At 29.5% G+C, this 7,264-nt stretch overlaps 1 pseudogene; it reads left to right on the top strand.

Moving 5' to 3' along the window:
• Window positions 1-4,554: 4,554 nt before the first annotated feature.
• Window positions 4,555-6,176, top strand: LOC145948163 (uncharacterized; annotated as a pseudogene).
• The last annotated feature ends 1,088 nt before the right edge of the window (window positions 6,177-7,264 follow it).

Raw genomic sequence — 7,264 nt, 5'->3', positions numbered from 1 at the left:
TTATGGTTTTTAATGTTTTTTAAAACAGTGCAATCAAATTTTTCAAAAATGTCAAATTTTTCGTAATTCCCCCCCTCCATAATTTAAAAAAAAAAAAAATTTTTTATAACAATTCTGAAAGCCTATTTAATACCAAATCCAACCATATATAATAAAGTTGTATTCCAACAACGCATTTTTCAGAAATAAGCTAGAAATACCACTATACGCGCTCCATTCGTATCTGCTAGACGCTCGCTACTCGTGATGACCGTCTTTCCTTCGTAATCTCACAGAAAAAAATGAATTATCGATAAAAAATTTATATATTACAATTTATATATTTATATTTTACTTAAATTTTTTTAAAATGTAAAATTTTTTCATTTATCCTTATTCTCACCTGTTATTTTTGTAAAATTTAGGAATTTTGTAAGGACAAAAATTGAAGAACATCGAATGTCATCAAATCCATCTGCATATATATATATTTATATGTATAACGTGAATAATAGGCCAACTAAACGAGCACAAAAGCACTAGGATGTTGGAATAATTTTGTTTTTATTATGATAAAGTGAGCGTAACGTTTCGACCGTACTCGGTCTTTTTCAATACAATTTGAGAACCAAATAAAAAAACAAGAATAAAATAAACTTAAACATAAATATAATATGACGAACGGTTTAAAAATTGAAATCGCATACAAAACTTGATGTCAAACATCGCTTTACGCTGTTAATTACAATGTTTGAAACAATACTCGCGCGTTTGGTTGTCATAACATATGTTTAATGGAGCCCTCTCTTAAAAAAGTATCGAATCTTAGTTCATCGTTGGTTTGTGCGAATGTTCAGATCCGACTCTCCTCGAGTCCATTTTTCAACCCTTTTGACCAAATTGAATATGTTAAAAGGAATCTCTCACTACTTCCACGGAAAGTCTTATTTGAAATAACTTACATGTCAAAAATTCGTTGTTGAGTCTCAGCAATTCGATGGTTTAATGCGTGTCAAAGTTAAATATAAACTGTTTATATAGTCAAACCGCTTATCATTCAATCAAGGTTAGCCCTATTCAAACATGTGTTTCACCTAATTCTTCTAGAATATCAAAATAGCCACTTTCAAGTAACTCGGTGTCTTTGTTTAAGTTAATACTATTTTTATGCTCTTTTATATATAACATTTCTGATATGAGTCTTTTATTATAATTTATTTCATGATCTAATATTTCCGTTTTCTCCCAATCGAATGTGTGGCAATGATTTAAAATATGTTCAGAGATCACCGAATGTCTTGATGAATCCAATTTGATATTACTTCTATGTTCTTTAAGTCTGGTGCGTAATTGTCTTTTTGTTTGTCCTATATAAGTGGCGTCGCAGTCATTGCAATTTATTTTATATACTACGTTTGAATTGCTGGGGCCCTCGTTCTTATCTTTGTGTGTTTTGATCACTGTATCTAATTTTTGTTAAACAGCGATATCCCACTTTTAAATCAGATTTTTTAATTTTTGCTGATATCAATTCTGAAATTGATTCAACATATGGAATAACGACAAAATTGTTCTTCTTGTCATCATTCTCATGGGGACAGCCCTCAACTTCTTTGTCTGTCACATTTAATTTGGTAATGATAAGGTTCTTTATTCTATAATTTATTTCTTTAAAAATGAGATCCAGAGGATAGCCGTTTGATAATAATATATTTATAACAATATGCAAATTTTTCTTATGAAACCCGGAATGTGACAACAATAGTGCTCTGTCCACTAAATTATAAATAGTGCCTATTTTGTGGCATTTCGGGTGATTCGAGTAGAAAGATAGAAATCTACCCGAAAAAGTTTTTTTATGGAACCAGTCAATGTATAATTCATCGTCTATCACACTAATTGATATATTTAAGAAACTTATGTTGCGGTTCACTTCCTGTTCCATTGTAAATTTCAATCTTTCGTGATATTTATTAAATTTATCTATGATATGCGGTATGTTTTCTGCATGTGTTGCTAATAAAATGTCATCGACGTAACGGTAGTAAAAAGTTAAATTCCACTGTGGTGTGTTAATGATTGATGTTTCTAAATCTTGCATAACTAAATCAGCAATTATTGGGGATAGGGGAGATCCCATAGGAGCTCCATATATTTGTTTGTATGTATTGTTGTTGAATCTAAAGAATGTGGATGTTAGTATGAATTTAATTGCGTTTAAAAATTCATTTTTAGGAATGATAGTCTGTGTGTCGATATAATGTCATCTGTTATTGATGCTTTCCATAGCTAGATCTAAAGGGATATTTGTAAACAATGAGACCACATCAAGTGAAACTATTATGTCTTCACTGTTTAAAGTTTTTCCAGACAGTGTATTGCGTAAATCAAAGCTGTTATTCACGAAACTCTTCCCTTTAGGAATGTTTTTTATTAATATTTTATGGATGAATAATGCCAAATGATGTAGGGCTGTGTTAACTGACGATACTATGATCCTAAACGGGATGTCTTTTTTGTGGATTTTAGGCAAGCCGTAAGCTTTGGGAAGGAGACTGTCACTAGAATGTAGAAAGTAGTATTCTGTTTTTGTAATGTATTCGTTTTTCTGCCATTTCTTTAAAATAGTGTTTAAGTCTTTTTCTATTTTTAGCGCTGGATTGCTATTAATTTTTTTATAGGTATCCTTATCGTTAAGTAAATTTTCAACTTTATTTACATAATATTTTCTCTCCATTGCTACCGTCGCGTTCCCCTTATCTGCTCGTGTGAATAAAATATCCGGATTTTGTTTTTTAAAAAATCCCGTGGCCTTAACCATAGAAACTAATTTGATTTGTGTCTGCGTGATTTTAGAGCGATTGTGTAGAAAGTGGGAAAATTGAGAAATTGCTATATTGTGTAACGTAGTAAAATTCATATTCTTATTTCTTTTCGAGTTGCACTCAATATCTTTGATAAACTCATGAATGGCTGTTTTTTTGTCTATGTTTATTGGGAGGCTAAATTTACTGCCCATTTGCAGATTAACAACCTTCGGTGGAATTTGTGTCTCAGTTAAATTGATAAACCATTTGCTATTCGTTTGATCTAACGGATTAACTTCTTTTTCTTTAAAATCATTCGGTGTAATAGAATGAGTTCTTGATAATATTGTTATTTAGATTCCCTGTTGGTGTTGATAGCGTGTATTTATTAGTCTGTGAGTTTTCTCTTTTTTCTATAATGCAACTAAATTCAATTGGTTTGATGTTATTGATATACTCGGATTTTTTTACCTTAGTTAGCCATAAGAATTTTTTCTTATGAATATGATGTAATTTAGTACGATAGTTGTTAAAGGAAATTGTGTGATGGTTTATAATTTCATTCCAGATGTAAGGAGGAAGAATGTTGATAAGTTTCTGTGAAAATTTAGTAAGACTCCTTAGTGAGGATTCAACCAATCTGTGTAAGTCAAAAATTTCTATGTTTAAAATTTTGGTTTTCAATTTATGCAGTACCCTGCCTAATTTCCGCACCGATTTATAATGATGATTGTTGAACTTGTTCTTACAAAAATGTTCTAAATGTTTAGGAAATAAGTTGTGATATTTACATTGTTTCAAATACTGTAGCTTCATTAATGTTCTTATTATAATATAATTGGCGTCTAGCCATGATTTCACAAAATTCACTGTTCGTTCGCCGAAGAAATGATATATAAAATTGAAATTAAAACGATGATTCCTAAAAGGGAGGTTCGTATAACGCATTGTAAGGCCAGCGTATATTCAAACTAACAATAAGAAATATCAGTAATCCGCTCGTATAAATTTCAAAAATTAATAACGTGAATAATAGGCCAACTAAACGAGCACAAAAGCAATAGGATGTTGGAATAATTTTGTTTTTATTATGATAAAGTGAGCGTAAACGTTTCGACCGTACTCGGTCTTTTTCAATACAATTTGAGAACCAAATAAAAAAACAAGAATAAAATAAACTTAAACATAAATATAATATGACGAACAGTTTAAAAATTGAAATCGCATACAAAACTTGATGTCGAACATCGCTTTACGCTGTTAATTACAAAGTTTGAAACAATACTCGCGCGTTTGGTTGTCATAACATATGTTTAATGGAGCCCTCTCTTAAAAAACATCCTATTGCTTTTGTGTTCGTTTACTTGGCCTATTATTCACGTTATTAATTTTTGAAATTTATACGAGCGGATTACTGATATTTCTTAGTTTATATATGTATATATGTGTGTGTATTAATATTATGTTTCCACAATGCGATTTTTATAACATCGTGATATAGAAGCGCCAAACATAGCTAGTATATAAGCGTCCGTCATATGGAAAGTTGCCATTTCATCTTGTGAAGTGATAATGTAAAGAATTGTGTGTTGTACATCAGAAAGAGAGAAGAGAAAGAGGTGACAGAAAAGGGGTGCCGGAATTAATATAAAAAGATCATTACATTAATTATAAAGTACGTATTATTTTTTATATAATCAAAATTCGAGACAAATTTATTAAATTTAAATAAATTTATTGAATTTATTGAATTTTAATATTTTTCAGAATGATACATTTTAATCCACACAACGTAATAATGTTACTCTATGTAACTTTCACTGCTTTCAATCTTCCACAAAGTCCGATAACTTCGGAAGAAGTAGAAGTGAAAGAAAAAATTGAACGTAGGAAATGCTGCAGGAAATACAAAATGAAAAAGAATTCCAATTAGAAGAGAAAGAAACGTTAGATTTTTACAATTCGTTTGACATTTCAGAAGCGGAAAAAGTTGATATATTTGAGAGAGATAATGGTAAAGTATATCTCCCGGAAGATGTTATTTGCAGTTCTGTTGTTGCAACAATATCAAGTGTCTATAAAAGACAAGCTGTGGAATACTGGAAAAGTGGTAAAACAAAACCAAGATCATTTGAAGGAATTAGACAAAAATTCAAAAAAGTTACATCGATACGACAACTACGACGATGGGAAGAACAAATCAGTGAAGGTGGTAGTAGATTAGAAAAATTAAAAAGAATTTCTTCATACACATTAAATCGTTTCAATGAAGCACTGGAAAAAGGAATTATTATTCATGACATTGACATCGCACGATGGGCTTCTTGAGCTCAAGAAGAAGAGCACGCGGCAGGATTTAAAGCTTCAGAAACGTGGGTAAAAAGATTCAAAATTACACATGATATTGTATCTCGAAAAATAACAAAATTTATAACAAAAAAATCTTTGTTATCAAATGAAGATTTGGAAAATAAATGTGATGCATTTATTACAAACGTTAAATATTACATTAGTCGATACGGAGTAGAAAATATTTACAATTCGGATCAGAGCGGATTTCAGTTAGAATTACATTCCGGTCTCTAGCACATAAAGGTGTAAAAAAAAAGTAGAATCTGTAGTACAATCTATATCAGCAACTACGCATAGTTACACTATACAGCCGACTATTTCCGCTGATGGTAGATTATTATTGCCTCTTTTTATTGTATTAAAAGAAGTTACAGGAACGTTTGGTCCAAGAGTGCAGGAAACATTATTTAAAGCGCCTAATATTTTTGTTATAGCTTCAACATCAGGCAAATTAACATCAAATCATGTAAAAATTTGATTGAAAGATGTATCTTTTCCGAATGTCGGACCAAAATCAGTACTATTATTATATTAGATTCCTGGAGTGGACATTGTCCTAATGTAATTTCAGAAACTAAACCAGATTCTGCAACAGACGTTGTTTTTTTAACTATTCCGACTGGTACAACGGGAAGAATACAATTATTAGATGTATATGGCTTTCGATTATGGAAAAATTTTATTAAACATTTTTCTGATACTGTTATGTTGTTAGATCTTGCCATAGATCTTCATATTAGAAATAATATTTTGAACATTAGAAATAATATTTTGAAATTGCAATCATTAACACATTATCAATTCTCATCGCCCAGATTTCAAAATTTATTTAAATTTGCGTGGTTTAAAAGTGGATATATACAGAATAGACCGACAGAGTTTGAAATACCAGTTGAATTTTGTTTCAAAAATAAATTAAAACCAACTTGCGATATTTGCGGCGAAGTTGCTATAATTGCCTGCTCATGGTGCAAAAAATCTTTTTGTATAAAACATTTCTTTCACGATCATCATTTTTATAATCAATATGAACCATAAATATAATATATAAGTGATAGGCCTTAAGAGCCGAACGCAGATGTTGATGCGTATTCTAACGAAATTTAATTTTTCGCTGGAATTAAATTAATTGTGCACAGGGCACGAATTTTTGCTACTTGGTATACTGCCAAGTCTTTTCTTGTATGGAATAATCTCATACTTGAGATTTTTATTCCATACATCCCATACATCGGATGTATGGAATAAAAAAAAAAAAAAAATCTCAAGTATGAGATTATTTCATACAAGAAAAGACTTGGCAGTATACCAAGTAGCAAAAATTGCCCTGTGCACAATTAATTTAATTCCAGCGAAAAATTAAATTTCGTTAGAATACGCATCAACATCTGCGTTCGGCTCTTAAGGCCTATCACTTATATATTTGTATTTTAATACGGAAGAGCCTTAATAATAATTCTTATCATAAATATAATGTTCACATTACTTATATTAAGTTTTCTGATGTTTTATACACGATACCTTTGGTGTGGGATTTCATAATGTACGGTGTACTTCATGTATACTTATACAAAATATAATAAATTAAAGCACTTATTAAAGCATTTTGTATTATATTTATTTATTTTTCCTTTCCTTTAAAAATAAATATTATATTTATATATAAAACAGAATCAATCCTTAATTGTTAAAATATATTTTTGATTATTGTAATAAAAAAGAACAAATTTTCAGATACAGGTATCCTATCGAGTGTAACATAATTAATCTTAAAAAGATATAATAAAAATATATTTATTAATATATTATTTAAATAGATTAATATATTATTTAAATGGATTAATATATTATTTAAATAGATTAATATATTATTTAAATGGATTAATATATTATTTAAATAGATTAATATATTATTTAAATGGATTAATATATTATTTAAATAGATTAATATATTATTTAAATACCAAAGTTGCACGTAATTATAAATAAACTTATGCTAATACGTCAATGCCATAAAAATCATAGATAAATCATAGATTGTGCAGCTGCGTAAATATATCTGTTTATTTAATCTCTGACCTTAAACCTCTCACATTTAAACATCGAGTTGAAGAGATTTTCCTTGT

This window comes from Prenolepis imparis, unplaced genomic scaffold (genome assembly GCF_030444845.1).
Source record: "Prenolepis imparis isolate NDT839.2.m4 unplaced genomic scaffold, iyPreImpa1.0 SCAF_2, whole genome shotgun sequence".
Classification (NCBI taxonomy): Eukaryota; Metazoa; Arthropoda; class Insecta; order Hymenoptera; family Formicidae; genus Prenolepis; species Prenolepis imparis.
The sequence above is the reverse complement of the archived record's forward strand: the minus strand, read 5'-3'. Positions and strand labels throughout refer to the sequence as shown.